The 17,961-nt window shown below is 34.5% G+C and overlaps 1 long non-coding RNA gene across 2 annotated transcripts in view; it reads left to right on the top strand.

Moving 5' to 3' along the window:
* The window catches only part of LOC309868217, a 256,290-nt gene extending 243,533 nt beyond the window's left edge, over positions 1-12,757 (top strand). For both annotated transcript variants that reach the window (XR_014313577.1, XR_014313578.1), the window contains 3 exons: positions 2,790-2,893; positions 10,594-10,756; positions 12,712-12,757. This is a non-coding gene — a long non-coding RNA (uncharacterized lncRNA). The remainder of the gene's footprint in view (positions 1-2,789; positions 2,894-10,593; positions 10,757-12,711) is intronic.
* The last annotated feature ends 5,204 nt before the right edge of the window (positions 12,758-17,961 follow it).

Raw genomic sequence — 17,961 nt, 5'->3', positions numbered from 1 at the left:
TTAGCAGAAACTAAAAAAACAAAACCAAAAACAAAAACATAGACCAGAACTGTGTAGTAGAAGTTAATCTTATCTAATCCCTCTTGTTCAGGAAATGGTAGATACTGGCTTACCTGGAAGTTGTTATTCGGCCTGTACTCAAAACAGTCAATTTTAAAAAGATTTACTATGTAATATGTGGAATTTTTTTCATTCAAAGTTATTACTTAAGCATCTTCTTTACTACATACTGGGGCAAATAAAAGTAAGTTCAAATCTATAATCGGTTCTGCCGTCCCTCAACAAACTTACAGGCTAGCTGTCAAGACAAGGCATGGTCACATGAATAAAACAGAGCGACTGAAAAGAAGAAAAGAAACCATAGTAGCAGGCTGAGTAATCCATATACATGAGAAATACAGTTATTTTATATGCAATTAATATTCTTTTCAGAGCAGTTTTTTTTTTTCCCCTGCTCATAACTTCTCAATTGAAACAATGATGATCTTTTCTCTCTATTTGCACCATCCTTTGACTGACTTTGTGATATTTCTTAAACAAAGAAAAGAGGGCCTTAGCTCTTCTCAGTGTTTATGGCCTATCATGCTCCTTTGGTCTAATTAACTGTACATAGAATGGGAAGAGCTCAGGGTGTCATTATCATCAACAACTTAACATCAGTCTCTCCTGTTGAACATCTCTAGTGAATATATTTTTGTTTCCTCAGATACTGTTCCTCATCCTCTTCATTTTACAGGTATACTTTTGCTTATTGTTTCTCTTGGCTTAGAGCTAAGTTTGTGCTTCTTGGAAAGGAAGTATTTATTGAGAAGCTAAAAAAGCTGGAAGGAGAATTTACACTTGGCTTTCAGTTTGATTTCAGTGATACACTTCATTAAGGAAAACAGATTTAAGTAGCCTCTTCAGTCTATATTAAAACTTATGTGTAAGGTCTGAATGTCTGTAGCATTTAGCCATATTCTAGAGTTAAAATGAATATTTTTGAGAGACATGGCTTTGTTCTGCTGGTATAATAGTCCATTTTGTTAGTCATAGGCTCCCAGCTGCTTTTTAATGAGATACAAGCACAATTCAGAGAAAAATAGATGAAGAAACCAAGACTATTAGTAGCAAACGACGTAGTAAGAGTTAGAAAGGAAAGAATATGAGCCACCAAAGGATTTTTTATCAGGCTACCCTGTGGTACACTCTGATTGCAGGCAGACAGAAATTGAGATTCAACATTACATTCAAAAGTTACCAACTGTTAAATTGGCAACTTTATGACGGGAGGAGGAGAGGAGAGACCTAAAAATTCTTGCAGCTTGGCATGAAAAGCATCTTTAGATTGATATTTGTAATGTTTTAACTTTTTTCTGGGTAATTAAAAAGATTTTCAATGCAAGTTGTTTGAATTGTGATGATTGTCAGGAATGCTTAAACCCAGTAGATATCTTAGAAATAGTGTAATTTTTCAAATGTTTTAAATTGATCATTTTACCAGATATTTTTTTCTGTCTTTCTTAATGTGGTCACTCACAGGTGAGATTTGACTCCTCACCAATGCCAAATGTATTCTAGATGCATATCTAAATTGCCAAATAGACAAGCAAACAGAATTCTAGAAGACAGGTAGAAGGGTGTCCACTCACCTGAAAGATGCTAGAGTAATCAATCTCTCATTTTGTTGAAGAAAGTCCTGGTGGATGTCCCCCAAAGTGAACGACAGCACTTGGCGTTCACTGAGCGTAAGCATTCCTTGCACAATAAGTAGATTAGCCCCAGGCAGGTCCTATGAGATATTATAATCACAAGGAAATGTCTGCCTTTCAAATTATCAAGACTATCAGTGGAATGATACAAGGAACAATTTCATCTGAAATGAAAAACTGAATACATGATGGACTTGCCATCTTATTGGCAAGATATAATTTTTTTAATTTTTAAATTTTTGTATTAACGTATAATGTATTATTAGCCCCAGGGGTACACATCTGTCAATCGCCAGGTTTACACTTCACAGCACTGACCATAGTACATACCTTTCCCAATGTCCATAACCACACCACCCTCTCCCTACCCCCCAACCCTCAGCAACTTGGCAAGATTTTTTAAAACTCACACAACCATCTAGATACTCGTTCGTTTTCTCAGAAGGTTACATAGTTGCTGTGAACAACTATGAATCAGTAATCAAGTAGAGGTCATCTAAATTATTGAAGTTAAAAAAAAAAGTCACACATATAGTAAGGAACATGTGTAGGTAAAAACTATGTTCATTGCATTTGGTCATATATAATATCTGAGGTCTCTTCTCTTTGATGGTATCAACTTCAACTGAAATAAAAACGTTCTGTGTCTCACACCATTCCCATATAGCCCCACAGATTAATTAGCATTCTTTCTTTCTTCTTTCTTTCTTTCTTTCTTTCTTTCTTTCTTTCTTTCTTTCTTTCTTTCTTTCTTTCTTTCTTTCTTTTTTGCTTCAAATTAAATTAAGTCAAATTAAAATAAATTCTAGCCAGGATTCACACTAGATAAGATCTCTCAGAAGGCCCATAGGCCACCATGTCCCCTGACCTGCAGTGAGGGGCCCTCTGCTGCTGGCCACCGTGTGCAGACAGGAGCACAAGGGCATGCTTGCTGAGGGTGAGGTAGCCTTCCCTTTTATTCTTAGCTTCTTGACTGCACATCACAGTTCCTAGACCCACAGTCCCAAGTTCACAGTCCCAAGACCACAGAGTTCTTTCAGGGACTAAAGCAGGAGGGAAAAAGAAGGGGGTTACTAATATCCTTTTTTTTTTTTTAAGAGAAGGCCAATCCGCTTCATGGTGAACTTGAGCTTCCAGACTAAGACCCAGTCAGTGTTCTCCGATCTGCACATAGTCTTCTGTGATCTCGACAAGGTGCTCAGGTACTGCCAGCTCAGCATTCTTTGTAAGTTTTGTTGAGTCCTGTAATTTTTTTTTCTGTACCCCATTTCTTTGGTGCAGAAGACCAACCACCCTGACAAACTGCCATCCAATTCATCTTTATGCAGATAAAGAGAATTTTACTTCAATTTCCAAAACAGGTGGCTGTTTTCCGTTTAAGAGCTCTAGAATGTAAATGTTGTGATTTTTTTCAGTAACAATTTCATCATTAGTCACCTTTATATCAGGTGTATATCTTTTATCTTTGCATCTAGCATTTTAAAAAATCTATGTTATAGGTTAGACTATTTTCTTTTAACTCTGAGCTTTATCTGTCTAGGAAATAGCAACAGAGCCCCTTGAAATTACTCTTTAAGTACTTGCAGACATTTTTGCTTCCCTTCAGGAAGCCTCTGTCGTGCAGACCATTTGTTGTGAAGAAACAATATGCTATTTCAGTATATATTAAATAATTTATTCAAGTGATGCCTCTGGTTTTGAAAAAAATATCCCTTTTAAAACCCAAATCTTTATTATAATGTTTTTAATAGTTATAATTTACTGTGGTATTGAGTTACCCTTGAACAAAACACAGAAAATGGGGTACATTTTAGCAATAACATTCAGAACTGAGAAAATAGAAGATAGAATATATTATAAACATTCCTAAATTGTATTTTTGAACTTTCAAGAAAAGAAGTCAGTAAATCTTTTTTTTTTTTTAAAGATTTTATTTATTTATTTATTTAGCAGAGAGAGAGAGAGAGAGAGATTGGGAGGGAGAGAAAGATTGCGAGAGAGGGAGAACAAGCAGGGGGAGTGAGAGAGGGAAAAGCAGCCTTCCCACTGAGCAGGGAGCTAGATGGAGAGCTGGATCCCATAACCCTGGGATCATGACCTGAGCCGAAGGCAGAGGCTTTAACCCGCTGAGCCACCCAGGCGCCCCAGTACATCAGTTTTTAAAACATGGGTGGGTGTGGGGTAGTGGTGCAGTAATGATGATTTGTGTGAAATTTCAAACCTCTGTATGAGGATCTATTATATGTGATGATGTGGGATATCTAAGGACATGAGGAATCTATACATAAATATGTCCATGCCTTTCTACCTAATTAAAAAGTTGGTAGAAAGATTTGGGGGAGAATTATTTGAGGCTTAATATTGTACGCATTTGGTGGTTTAGTTCTAGTCATGTACTTTCTTTGAGGAGAATTAAACAAAGTCAAGTTTTAATTTATTAGTTCATGTTTCTCATATTTGAATAAGCCAAGAAATGTACTCATACTCAATATCTGGCCCTGTTGTTAATATCTGAGCAATGTTAAGTCAGTTTAAAAAATAATTACACAAAACAAATTTAAAGAAATCCACTATTAATAAAACATAGAGAAATTATAGTATATCCTTTGTAAAAAATGACATTTAAAAAAAGAACATCTGTTAAAATACAGATACTCTAGAAGTACAGTTTCTAGTAAATAACTCCATACCTTACAACTGTTTAATTTCTAAGCCACTAGACATAAATTGGATAAAAATTGAGAGAGCACAACTACCTAATATAAAAATTGTCAGATCTGGATGGTTTCTATACTGACAACAAAATAAATTTCTAAAAAGACAGAAAATGTGATTCTTGCTCAGAATCACAGAGACAGCTGGTTATTTATACATGCAATACAATATATATGATGGTTTGAAATAACCTACCATTTCTGTTTAGAATTATAGTATGCTCTAATGCTTTTGTAGATCATGTACCTCAGTTTTTCAATGTAGAGTTGCCTCTGGGTAGTGCTGGGACTGCTCTGTTTTAACAAGCAGGAACAGAAAAACGTCAAGAACCATTCCCATTAGTATTTGGTCAGATCAATCAAAATGACATAAAATAGGGTTTATTAAAGTAGTCAGTATCTCTGGTTTATACTGTTCTATGAAAGGACATAACAAATGTTTTGACAGTGCTAGCTAGAAGAGTAATTGCAACCATTCTGTAATCAGATGTTGAGCCTCACATGACATGATGTTAGAGAAAAATGTAAACAAATATTTTTTTGAGCCGCATGTTTATGAGCTTTTTAAGTCTGCTTATAGTGCTCAGGCCCATTGTATATACTTGGTCAAATTCATTTATTTTATGTATTCATTGATACTACCTCATTTCTAAAAGACTTGAGGTTTGTAAACTTGATACAAAGATAAAAACCCAAAAATATATCTAGTGCTCTAGCCAGAACATCCTTTTGTTATTATTCATTTAGAGGTGGTGCTTTGGCCCCATGTGCACTGATATAGGTGAAAAGGATTTTAGCTCTCCGTTCTATTATTACCAATGAGTTTTTTAATTCCTAATAGTCTACCTCCTTGACTTTCCTGTTAAATTTTATCAAGAAACAGAGACTGAGGAATCTTCAAAACAGAAACTGCAGATTCAAAACCTCTTTGATCTCTTCTAACAATTTGAATGAAAAAACATTCTTATAATTGCTTTTCCTCAAGGATAGGTTACTCTATTTGAAACAAGCCAAGAAAAGTTGTAATACATGGAAACTTAGGAGGTGTTTGTGCAGAGAGTTAGGTTTGTGAAATCATATAATTTCAATTCCTCCTTCTATAACCTCTCTTAGAGATGTTATTCTGATTAATGATGTATCTCATTTAAGTTGTTCTGCATGTTACTTAGACTTTTTGGAAATTTGTCACTTTACTGTATACTAACATTAACTTTGTGAGGTCTAAGTTCTGCTTATGACTCTGATACTTTAGTGACCTCAAGTAAATCTTTTCATATTTAGTGGCCTGTGTTTCCATATCATTAATGAAATATTAATTTGAGGCTATGTGTGTATGTCTTTGAAATTGGTTTTGCATGTAAAAATTACTAAGTAGAAATTAATTTCAGTTTAAGAAATCTTAAATTTTTTGAAGTTCTAAACAAAACTAATTCTTAAGCTTTAAGCTTAGACAAAATCTTTGTTCTATTTCTAAAATGCAACATATTCTAGTAATCAAATATTAATATTTGGTCCCATCCCAAAACTTAATATTAAGTTCTCTAGAACTTTAAATAATTTATCATGCATAAATATAGTATGTGGAATTTCTCTTAAATATTTCAATTTTCTGAGGGACAATCTCTCTTAAAGCACTAAATCTTAAAAGTTTAATACATGAAACTTATGGTAAAATTCATTTACTAGCCTAATAGTTAAGATTGTTTAATTTTAACTTAAAATCAAGTTTAAAGTAGTAATTTAATTATATATTTTAAATGGGTTATATTAAAGCTTTATTCTAATCAATATTCTCTTAAATATTGTAAATATACAAAAATAAATATTCATGTTAACTGAAAGTATGAATATCATTGCTTTGATTTTGTAAACATTTTTATGCTTAATTATAAATCTTCCTTTGGATGCTTAACTGCTATACAAATATATGTTATTTCAATCAATTTGAGGAATACCTTCCATATCATTGGGGTAGTCTCTCAATTTTCTGGAGATAATACAGAGATTTAAGGAAGACTGAATTCTTATCAAAGTTGCTCTATAACTGCCATTTGGGAGTGGTTACGTATTTGCATTCAAGTTGCAAATTAATTGTGTAATTTTTTCTTTACCCATAGATTCATAAATTGCTCTTGTGCTTTGATTGTTTGCTTCTTTGACTCTTAAAATATGTAAATGAATTTTCTGGCTAACTGTGTAGGCATTTGCATTTGTTGTAATCTTGATTTTCTTATTTCTAGAATCGCACTGATATTATAGATTTTGTAATAATGATTAAATTTTAGAATTCTTTCATTGCTCTAGATGCTTACTTAATTATAAATTTCAAGGCCATCCATGACATGAGAAATCATTTAGCAACATTTTCAGTGTTGAGATTCTTCTTCCTTAAAAATCGATTGTGTTTGTACTATGCAAAAGAACGTTTCCAGAAATTTAGAGCAATAAAAGTTCATCATGTTCTGGTCTTTCAGAGAGGTGTTATGGAAAACTTTAAAAGACCTTGAACAAACCAAAAAAGTTAGAAGATCACTAGATATCTTGTGGGAATAACTGTATAGAGAAGGATGAGAGATCATATTAATGAAGCATGTAGATACCTCTACTGTAATAATTTCGAATACTCGGCAAAGAGTCTGAGTTCTATTCTATACGCAGAAGGAATATAGCTCTGATAGTCATGGACTGGGTAGACTTCTATATAACTAGAAGCTAAGAACTCAGGGGAAAGATAGCGCTAAAAACATAAAATGAGGCAACGCTCATATAGGGCTTGCATCTAAGTAATAGAACTTGGTGTTTTTATAAGAAATAAAGTGGTAAAAGAGTAAAGAGATCTGATCATTAAGATTCAGTCAAGAATGAGCAGAACAGAAGGAGCTCGGACAAGGGTCTTCAAAATAGTAACCAGCTTTGAAGAAAGACAACCATGTTTTGGAGAAGAGAAGAAAAATAGGAAAGGTAGGTAGCATGGGAGATATTTCATGCTGTAGAGATGAGGTAACACTTTTAGATAAGTAGGATCAGAACTCAACCTCATAGGTAGAAGAGAAAAGAAAAAATAGAAGCTGTAAACATAAATGCAGTGTTCTGTTACAGTGAGTTTTGTGTTGAGGAAAATGAAAGGGATTGGATAGGAATTTGTGTATGGGGGTGTCAGTATTTTGGGGGTAATGGAATGTGAGAATATTGGGAGATAAGACCCAAGAACTGAATAAAAATGGAGTATTGAACACCAAGAAGGAAGAACTTAGGAGCAAATCCAAAAGGAGGAATGCATGTCTAGACAGAGGATGTGTTGGGGTGGGGATGGCAGAGTGGTCTGAGAGAGGACATCCACTTCTCCTAAAGCCTGGAGGGAAAAGGCTAAAGGGCAGATCCAGATTTTGAGGTGAAGTGAAAAATAAAAATTTAAGTAACTCATATTAGTTGCACTCAGTGCTGTGAATGGTTAGGGAGAAGAAAGGCATAGGTGAGAATATGTTTCTTTTCTATGCTTTTAAGAATAACTGTGTTGTGTTTCAACATATTTGAGAGGAAAATGAAATCCAACAGTGTGTTTTATAATTGTTTGTTGATGATTTTTATGGTACCTCTGGTTGGAAATAATTGGGCAGAAACATCCCAATGCTTGTAATTGAATTCATTTTGATGTCTGAAATGTTGTTGTATCCATTTTGAACAATTTCTTTTGCAGTTTGAGATTTTACTATATGTTGGCAGAAATAGTTGAATTTCTGAATTACAGCTTTGAAGAAAGGTGTAATATTTATGTGTTAATCTCCAGAAGTCAGTTCACCATTAGCAAAATTGGCAAAGGTCACAAATAAACGATACACAAAGGATGAAATGCAAATGTCAGTAAATAAGTGAAAATTCAATCTCACTGGTAGGGAAAACAGAAAATAAATACATTTTTGACCTGTTGGTGGAGATTAAAAAAAAGAAGTGACACTGTTCAGTTTTTGTGAATATAGCGTACAAAATACTCCCCTGGGAATAAAAACACAGTTTGAACAGTGGGAACATTAACAAAGATCCAGGACCTTTTGTATGTAAGCTCAGCTAACTTGAGTTTGAAAGTTTTAGTTGTCCTTTTTATCTTACCTGAAGTCAGAATAATATGGACAATAGAGATTCTGAGTAATGAGTAGCATTTTATAAATCTCCTAACAAAAATTTTAGGGGAATAAGTTTCTCCATCACTAGATAGACAAATGAGGGATATCTCAAACCTAAAACCCAAAGTGAAGTGTGTGTGTGTGTGTTTGTTGCACAAGCATGCACCAAGCTTCGATCAAATCTGAAAATAGACATATAATCATCAAATATATTTCTGTTCTATTAGTGGGGGGTAATTAAGTCCATTTGAAGATGTTTAAAAGAGCCTTTAGGCATGGGATCTGGTTTCTGGATTCCATCATTCTTGATTAGGTAACAGGAATGCAGACCATGCATGAGAAAAATCCTTGATTGTGGCTTTAAAGTTTTCTCGTGAATGCAAATTTTAATCATTTTATCTATGCCATGACTGAACAACTGAATTTGTGTGCTGTTGGACAAAAGGGGGACCTGAGAAAGGAAAATTTTACTTTACTGTTGATAAGACTGGTGTAATACATATAGAAAAGGCCCATTGCAAAGTTAATAGGAAAACAATATTTCTCCCAAGAACATGCCACAGCTCTTAAGTCTCATAACTACTTCCTTCTTGGAATGACTGTTGCTTTTATAGTAACTGAGAAGTGTAGTTCTCCAAAATCTTAGGCTGTTAGAAATTATATCAATATGAAAGAAGCACTGGACTCTAATCAGGGGCCTCTGTGTCACTTTGAAATAAACAGCTCTGACACAACCAGAAGGTAAAGCTTCAGGTACGGGGGTTTCTGAAGACAGCATTCTATATCTCTGTTATTGTAGTTTATAAGGAAGAGGACCATGGATCCACTTTCTTTGATAAGTTTCATATTTGGGGCTATTTTCCAATTTACTTAAGTTGTTAAATTATTGGCATTAGGTTGTATAATTATATTCCTTTGTTATTTTTTTAATGTCGGTAAGGTCTATGCTGTTGTCCCATCTTTCTAATTCATTGATTTTTAGGTTTTTCCTTTTGTTTTCTCCTTTCTTTTTGGGTTTAATTTGCTTTTCAGTTATTATTTTCTTAAGGTGGACACTTAGATTGTTGATTTACAAACTTTTTTTTTTTACTATAAGCATCAAATGTTACAAGTTTCACTCTAAACATTACTTTGGCTATCTTCCAAAAATGCACTTTTATACTTATTTTTTGTGTGTTTTTATAGTTTATATGACTTTAATCCTCCTAAATTATATAGCCTTGTGTTATGACTCAAAATGTGGTTGATCTTGATGAATGTTTATGTGCACTTGAAAAGAAAGTTTATTGGTTCTGCTTGGTTAATGTGCTTCATTGGTGTTTTCTATGTCAGAATAAGTTGATTAATAGTGCTATTTAGTTATTCCAATCAGTACTGATCTGTCTACTTCTGTCAACTAGAGAGTAGTGTTGAAATCTTTAACTGTAATTCTAAATTTTTCTCCATTGAGGTCTATCCACTTTTGCTTCATCTATTTTGAAGTTCTGATATTGGCTATGTACACATTTAATATTCTCATGTCTTCTTGATGCATTGACTTTGTGATTACTAACTAATTTCCCTCATTTCCCTGGTAATATTCTTTGCTCCCAGATCTATTATATCTGACAATAAAATAGTCATTCCAGCTTGCTTTTATTTAGGTGTAGTATAGTACATCTTTTTCCATTATTTTAATTTTTTTCTCTCTTTGACTTCATAATTAATGAGAGTTATTTGTATGTTGCATTTAGTTGGGTTTTGCTTTTTATCATCTGACAATCACTGTCAGTTTTTGGGATGTTTAGTTCATTTACACTTAACATAATTATTGACGTAATTGGGTCCTGCCTTCTTTTTGATCAATGTTATTTAATGTTATTTTTTTTCTCTATTATCGAACAACTCTTTTGGGAGGGGAGTTCTAGAGTTTTTATTATTAATTTTTAACTTACTATAGTCTACTTTGAGATAATGTAATATGTCTTTGTATATTCTAAAAAAGTTACAACAGTATCCTATTTTCCTCCTCATATTTACACTTTTGCTACTATACATTTTTCTTTCTTTTTTTTTTTTTTTTTTAAGATTGTGTTTATTTTGAGAGAGAGCGAAAGCGAGAGAGGTCAGAGAGGGAAAGGGAGAAGCAGAGTCATCATGGAGCGGGGAGCACTATGAATGGCTGGATCCCGGGACCCTGAGAATCATGACCTGAGCCAAAGGCAGACACTTAACTGTCTGAGCCACCCAGGTGCCCCTATACATTTTTCTTTTACATAAATTACAAGCTACAGTTTCACTGTTATTATTTTTGCTTCAAGCTGTACATTATCTTTTAAATAACTTTAAAATGAGATAACATTTATATTATTAACTTATTTACGATATCCTGTGCTTTTCATTATCTTGGGTAAATGCAAGATTTCATCTAATATTTTCTTCTGCCTTAAAAACTTCTTTTAACATTTATTTCAGTGCAGGTTTTCTGGAAACAAATATTTCCAGCTTTTAATTTTTTAACTATTTTTTAAAAATTTCATATTCATTTTTGAAAGATATTTTCTCTGAATATAAAAGTCTAGATAAACACATTTGTTTAAAAAATTTAACACATTAAATGTATCATCCATTGTCTTTTAGTTTGCATGGTTTCTAATGAGAAATTTGTGATTCTTATTTTTGTTCTATTTTATGTAATATTTTTTCCCTGTCTGCTTTGAATTTTTTTTTCCTTTGCTTTTTAGCAATTTGATTATGGTTGGTTTTCCTGTGTTTCATTGCATGTATATTCTTTAGAATGTGTGGGCTTATGGTTTTTATGAATTTGGAAGTTTTGGGCCTTTATTTCAATGTGTTTTTGCCTCCCATTCCCACAGGACTCAACTGTATACAGACATTAAATGTTTAATATTATCTACTCAGCCTGTGGTTGTTTTTTTTTTTTTTTTTAGTCTTTTTTTCTTTTCATGCTTCATTTTATATAATTTCTATTTCCTCTAGTTTACAGATTTTTTTTTTTTTTCTTCTGCAGTTTTAGTCTTCTGTTAAATCTATCACTGGATAGATTTTCTATCAGGTATTAATTTTATCTCTATATTTTACATTTGGGTCTTTTAAAATAGCTTCTGGTTTTTTCCTTATCAGAGTCGTTTCTATATTAGATTTTTAAACATGTGGAAAGTATTCAGTAGTTAGTTTTTTTAATATCCTTGCCTGCTAATACCATTACCTCAGTCATTTCTGCCTCTGTTTCTGTTGTTTGATATACCTCGTGGTTATGGGTCTTATTTTCTGCTTGCTGGCAAGTTTCAAAATAAATGCTCAGGTCCAAGGCATTGTGATTATTATGTTGAGTATTAGGGATTTTGTTATGTTTCTTTAAGTAATGTTGGATACTCTTCTGGCATACACTTAAGTTATTTGGATCTGTGGTAGTTTGCTTTGAAGAATTTTTTGTTGGTGCTGGATGTAATTAAACCCCAATACAAAGAAATAGCCTTCTGTGAACTTAATTTGATGTTTCCTGTCTTAACAAAAGTTCACCGTTCTGGCTCTAAGAACATAAACTCTACTCCTAGCTGTGTGTGGGCTTTGGGAATTTTTATGCCCCCTGATTTTGGTTGTTGTTTCCCTGTTGAGGAAGTTTCTACTTAAAGAGAGACAGATCTGTACCAAGCCAAAGACTTAAAGGAAGTCTCTGAAGATCTCCAGAGCTCCCTCTGCATGGTTCCCTATGCTTTGGTGCTCTGCACCATATTTTCTAAGTAGTTCATCCTCTCAAAATCTGATCTTTGTCCCCTCAGCTCAGTGAGACCACCAGGCTTTATGTGGGTTTCTCTTCTCTTTGTTGAGTTTTTGAACAATAAACTGGTATAAATTTAGGGCTCATTTTATTAATTTTCCTTCTCATAGAGAGTAGTCCTTAACTGCTTATTGCCTAATATTTGAAAATCGTTGTTTTATATATTTAGTCCAGTTTTCTAGTTGTCTAAGGTAGGAGTAGAAATTTAATTTCTGTCCCTCCAACTTGACTGGAAGCAAACATCCTCCAAATCCATTTAAATCCTGCTATTAACTTTCACTTTTCTTTAATCCTTCTTGTGTCATCATTCTCCATTTGAATTTTCTATGATCTGTAATTCACAGTCTGTTCAGTCCTTAGGGTTTGTTCTTATTTAATTAATGCCAAGTCTTTTTGCTTTCTAGGATCTAGGATGTACATCCAGCTCTCAACAAAATCATGATATCATGGGTGAAGGATTATTAATTAAAAAAAAGTCTGAACAACTCAAGTGAAAACACTTAGATTATATCAGAGACTCTGTCAAGCACTGACACCATAATTCTATATAAGTTCTTACTGAGGTTAAGCGCATTTAATAAACCAAAGGATATTTTTTTCCTGCCCAAAATGTTTAAAAGAAAAGCAAAATCTCTGCTTTTAATATTCATATCTTGCTTAGTATTATGTGCCACTCCTGATGCACCGGGTTGACCTTTTTAAAATAATCAAGCATCAATTCCCATTTTGTCAGTGGTTCTTACTCTGTCCATGGTCCATTGCAGTTGGGGGCTACTTGAAGCATTGCAAATTGATGGGACATTTTGTGTATATATATGTATGTACATTGGTTCTATACCTTTCTGTAATGGTAAAGAGCCCAGTGATACAAAAAGGTTTAATTTTAAGTCAGATTATAACCTAAGCTATTACTTATGCATATATTTTTGATGTGAAGGAATCACTAAAAAATTAATGAAATTATTGATTTTACTTTAATATTTGTTTTATTCGTCACTTGATGTTCTTATGTTTTCTGTATATTTAGAGTTTATAACTACAAAGAAGTGATATGCAGCTTACAGGGCCTATTACTCTGTCTTCAGGGATGAAGATAACAATTTTTAAAAAACTTCTATTAGTTATGTAATCCATACTATTATTTTGAAGAGTGGTTGGGAGTAATGACTGGTAAGAGATAACTGGGAATTGTATTTCCCACTGGAGTTTTTAAGGCTCATCAAAAGTTTCTGTTACTTCTCTGAAATCTTACTAGGTAACTAAGTAACTAGAAATAAAAAGTCTTTACCCTGCAATATGCATTTTCTCTAGGAATGATAATACAGTGGTGATGTTTGTTAATGTGCAGAGTGTATTGATTCAATGGAAATAATTTGTGAACTGCAAAATGGTACAGTAAAGAACATTAAATCTATTTTTGACAGTGTTTCACAGAACATATCTTTGTATTAAAATACATCTTTAAAACTTTTTTTCCTTTCAAATTGGCACAAAGGAGTTAGCCTTTTTTCCATATTGCTGCAGTGAAAATATGGATATTTGTTATACTTTTATACATTTATTGAGGCATAACTTAATTTACATACCATAAAACTCGTGCATTTTAATGGTATGATTTTAAGTAACTTTATAGGGTTATACAACCATCAATACATACTAGTTTTAGAACATTCTCTGTACCCTAAAATTTTCTCATGCCACTTTTCAGTTAACTCTGCTCCCATTCCCCACCTTGATAAACCCTTACCTGCTTTCTATCTCTAGATCTTCCTGTTTGGAAACTTCATAAAGATGGAACCATAAAATACGTAATCCTATTCATTTGAATTCTTTAATATAGTGTTTTTGAAGTTCATCCACATGGTAGCATGATCAGTAGTGTGCTTTTTTTTTTTTTCTTTTGACCCTAGGGTACATTCTAAATCAACATAGAGATAATAATTACCACTAGCAGGATATTTTTGTCAGTTTATTTTCAAAACATTGCATATGCATTACATTAGGATTTATTTTTTATGAATACATAGTATTTTAGAAAATATTTTGAGGGGATTTTGAAATATAACTGAGTCATGTTTAATAAAGAGAATTATAGGTAACATATTAATGGCATACTCACTCTGCTATAAACATGGGTTTAGTTAGATATTGAAGGCACACCCACTTCCCTGAACCTGTCTCTATGGTAAAACACATGTGCCAATTCTCATGCACACAATTTCATATTCGTTTATGTATTGCTGTGTGACAAAACACTCTGTTAGTAGATCAAAGCAGGGTTACAGATTACCAGCCCATGGGCCAAATCTGATCTGTAGCCTGTTTTCCTATGATTTATGAGCTAAGAATCACCTTTACATTTAAAAATAATTAAAAAAAAAAAGCAACGAAGAATATGTAACAGAGACTGTATGTAACTTGCAAAGACTAAAATATGGCCCTTTACAGAGGAAAAAAAAAGGTTTTTTTCCTCGGTTAAAAAAAAACTACTATTACCTCTAAAGATTCTGTGGGTTGACTCATTCCAGATAGATGGTTCTTGCTTTGAGTCTTTCATGTCGTGGTAGGCAGTTCTTGACAGGGGCTACAACCGTTGAGCTTGACTGATTGTTCCTTCACATGGCTGTCAGATGGTGTTTGCTGTGGCCTGGAAACTCAGCTGGAAATATTTACAGGAAATCTATGCTTGGCCTTTCCATGTGGCTTGTGCTTCATACAGCATGGTATCTGGAACATCCCAGTGGTAAACATTCTAAGCAATCTATGCAGAAGCTGTAAGGATTTTTGGAAGGTCATGGAGTATAATTCTTCTGCAATCTACTGAATATACAGCCTCAGCTGAGATCCAGTGAGGGTGGGTCCCGCACTTTGGGGAGTGAATACTAGGAGGTGTGGTTCACTGCAGGGGGCAGAGGAGGGTGGTCTTGGAAGACTTCCACAGCCTTCTTGCTGGATTCTAATGACTCCTTTCCCTCCCAAGTGCAAAATATACTCAGTCCCTCCCAAGACTCCCGAAGTTTTATCTCATTATATTAGCACAGTCAGGTTTAAAGCCTAGCATTTCATTATCTAAATCAGGTCCAGGTGCTTCTCAAATAATGTGCTTCTTAATCTGAAAATCTGTACATCAAAGAGACAAAATGTACTTGCCTCCCACACATTCAGCATAGACTGGAGGACATGATTAATACTATAGACATACCCATCTAAAACAGGAAATAGAACCACATAAAAGTCATTGTTCTACAGCAGTGTGAAATCCAGCTGGGCTCAGGTGATAATTCATCCTCTTTGGTTGCAGGAAACATGTGCTGATTAAGGTCCAATTTTGCCCCCTGGGGTTGTTGACTCTGGTTTCCAGCTCTATCCTCCCTCCTGAGCAAACTGAGTCATTCTTTTTTTCCGTAAGAAATGGCCAAGCTCTCAGCTGAGTAAATTTTATATCCTGCTTCCTGCTCATAGAAATTTGATGCCTGAGATACTTTTTCATTGTAGCTATCTCTTTCAGTACAGGTTGGTACAATTATTTTAAAAATTTGTTCATATTTATGTATGAAGTTGTAAGTCTGTTCCATTGCCTATTGTGGGCCCACACCTACATTTTTTTTTTTTTCCACGAGGATCCCTTCTTTAGCTCACAGCTGTAAAGAATCCTTGTCTAGTAAAGAGTATCTAAAAGGCAAGTCCCTTAGATTCATAGCAGACCTTTTTTCTAGGTAAGAAAATCTAAGGAGCATACCCTTAAGATTTTTGGAAAACATTTTATCTAGCTGAGAGGGTATAGAAGGCATGCCCTTATTATTCTTAGAAGTCGTTTTTTTTTTTTTCCTACTGGAGAAGGTCTACAAGCAACTGCTTTAAATCTTTCTGAAACCTTAACAAAGGGTTTTACAGATGCTCTCTCAATCCGAAATTTATCCTGAGGCCACATTTTACAAAAAGTGCCCTGATTTGATCTTTGTCCAGATGCCATCTCTTACTTTGAGAAAGTTGTGCTGCCTGGAAAGACTAGGTGTGAGAAACAATTCTATATTTTAAACAAGCATGTCCTTGTTTTTTTATATTTCCTTTAAATTCTGATAAAAAAAAATTTAACAGTCTTTTCTGTAGCTGTACTTTCTCTGTATTTTTTTCATATCCAGCTAAAATAAAATAGACCAGTTGGTATTTTTCATATTCTTCCAGTATCAAATATCTCCTTAAGCAAATTTTTGATACCCAAACAGTAATGCACCATGGGGAAAATGGTCAGAACAGTGTATCCAGAATGCTGGCAAAATAGAATGCATTATCTGCAAATTTTGAAACCAGCTGAAACAATCTGAAAGTCATTCTTTGTATTATCACCATTGAACAGCAATTCTAAATGTCACTGAAAATTCTCTGCTGGGGAAGGCCACTCCACTACTCTCTCTTGTGGTTGTGCTGGCATATATCACTTTCATGGTTATGTTAGGTTATATGGCAAGAGGGGTTTCGTAGATGTAATTAAGGTTCTAATCAATTGAGTTTGATCAGAAGTAATATCCTGGTTATCCTGGTTGGGCCTGACTTAATCAGATGAGCTCCTTCCTAACAGGGCTTCTGGAGGTTAGAGAAAGAAGGCAGAGATAGGCAGTCCTGCTCACCTTGAAAACACATGCATTCAGGTCATGAAGTGCCTATGAGGGCCATGGGACTTCAGCCTGGGGAGACCCTGACAGCGAACCAGACATACAAATATTGTGAGATAATAAATAGATATTATTTCAAGCCATTACATTTATGGTAATTTGTGATACATCAATAGAATATTAATCCATTTGGTTTATTTATTTATTTAACATATCATTTTGTTTGTTTATTTATCTATGTTCCATGATACATTGTTTGCTTATAACACCCAGTGCTCCATGCAATATGTGCCCTTCTTACTACCCATCACCGGGCTCACCTGTCCCTCTACCCCACCTCCCGTCTAAAACCCTCATTTTGATTCACAGAGTCAGACTCTGGGAATGTATTTGGTTTAAACTTTGTTATGTTGTGGTTTTCTCTAGGATAATTGTTAGGAATGTTGAATGATGTAAAGTCATAAAATTCATTGCACTATAACATAATTACCAACTATTTAAGTGTTAAATTTCTAAAGTGGAGCAAAATGCTTTTGGACATAAACATAATTGTAAGGATTTATACCAGGCAAGGTAGGCTCAAGGCAAGGTTTATGAAAGGCACTCTCCAGCAAAGTTTCAGGGCTCACGAGAAGGGGAGCCAGGAAAGTTGCGCTGGGAGGAGGTTCTAAAACTCTGGAAAGCAGAGTGGGGAAAGTCACACTGGGAGGGAGTCGGCGGGGGTCTTTTATCTGTTTCCTGCATAGGTATCGAGTTATCTATGGAGATGTGACCTGGGCATACCTCCTTTTGGCGGGAGAGTCAAGGGTGAAGAAAAGGGGCGGGGAGGAGGCTGGAAGACTCCACTGGCGGGGCCCAGTGGTCATTTCTATTTTTCCTCCTGCACTCCTGGGAGCCGGCCGACCCAACAATAACCTCCTTTGGAAATATGATGGTGAGGAGCACCTGGGTGGCTCAGTGGGTTAATTCCTCATGCCTTGGGCTCAGGTCATGATCCCAGGGTCCTGGGATCAAGCCCTGCATTGGGCTCTCTGCTCAGCA

This window comes from Mustela nivalis, assembly GCF_964662115.1.
Source record: "Mustela nivalis genome assembly, chromosome: 6".
Taxonomy (NCBI): Eukaryota; Metazoa; Chordata; class Mammalia; order Carnivora; family Mustelidae; genus Mustela; species Mustela nivalis.
This window is presented reverse-complemented; position numbering and strand designations above follow the sequence as displayed.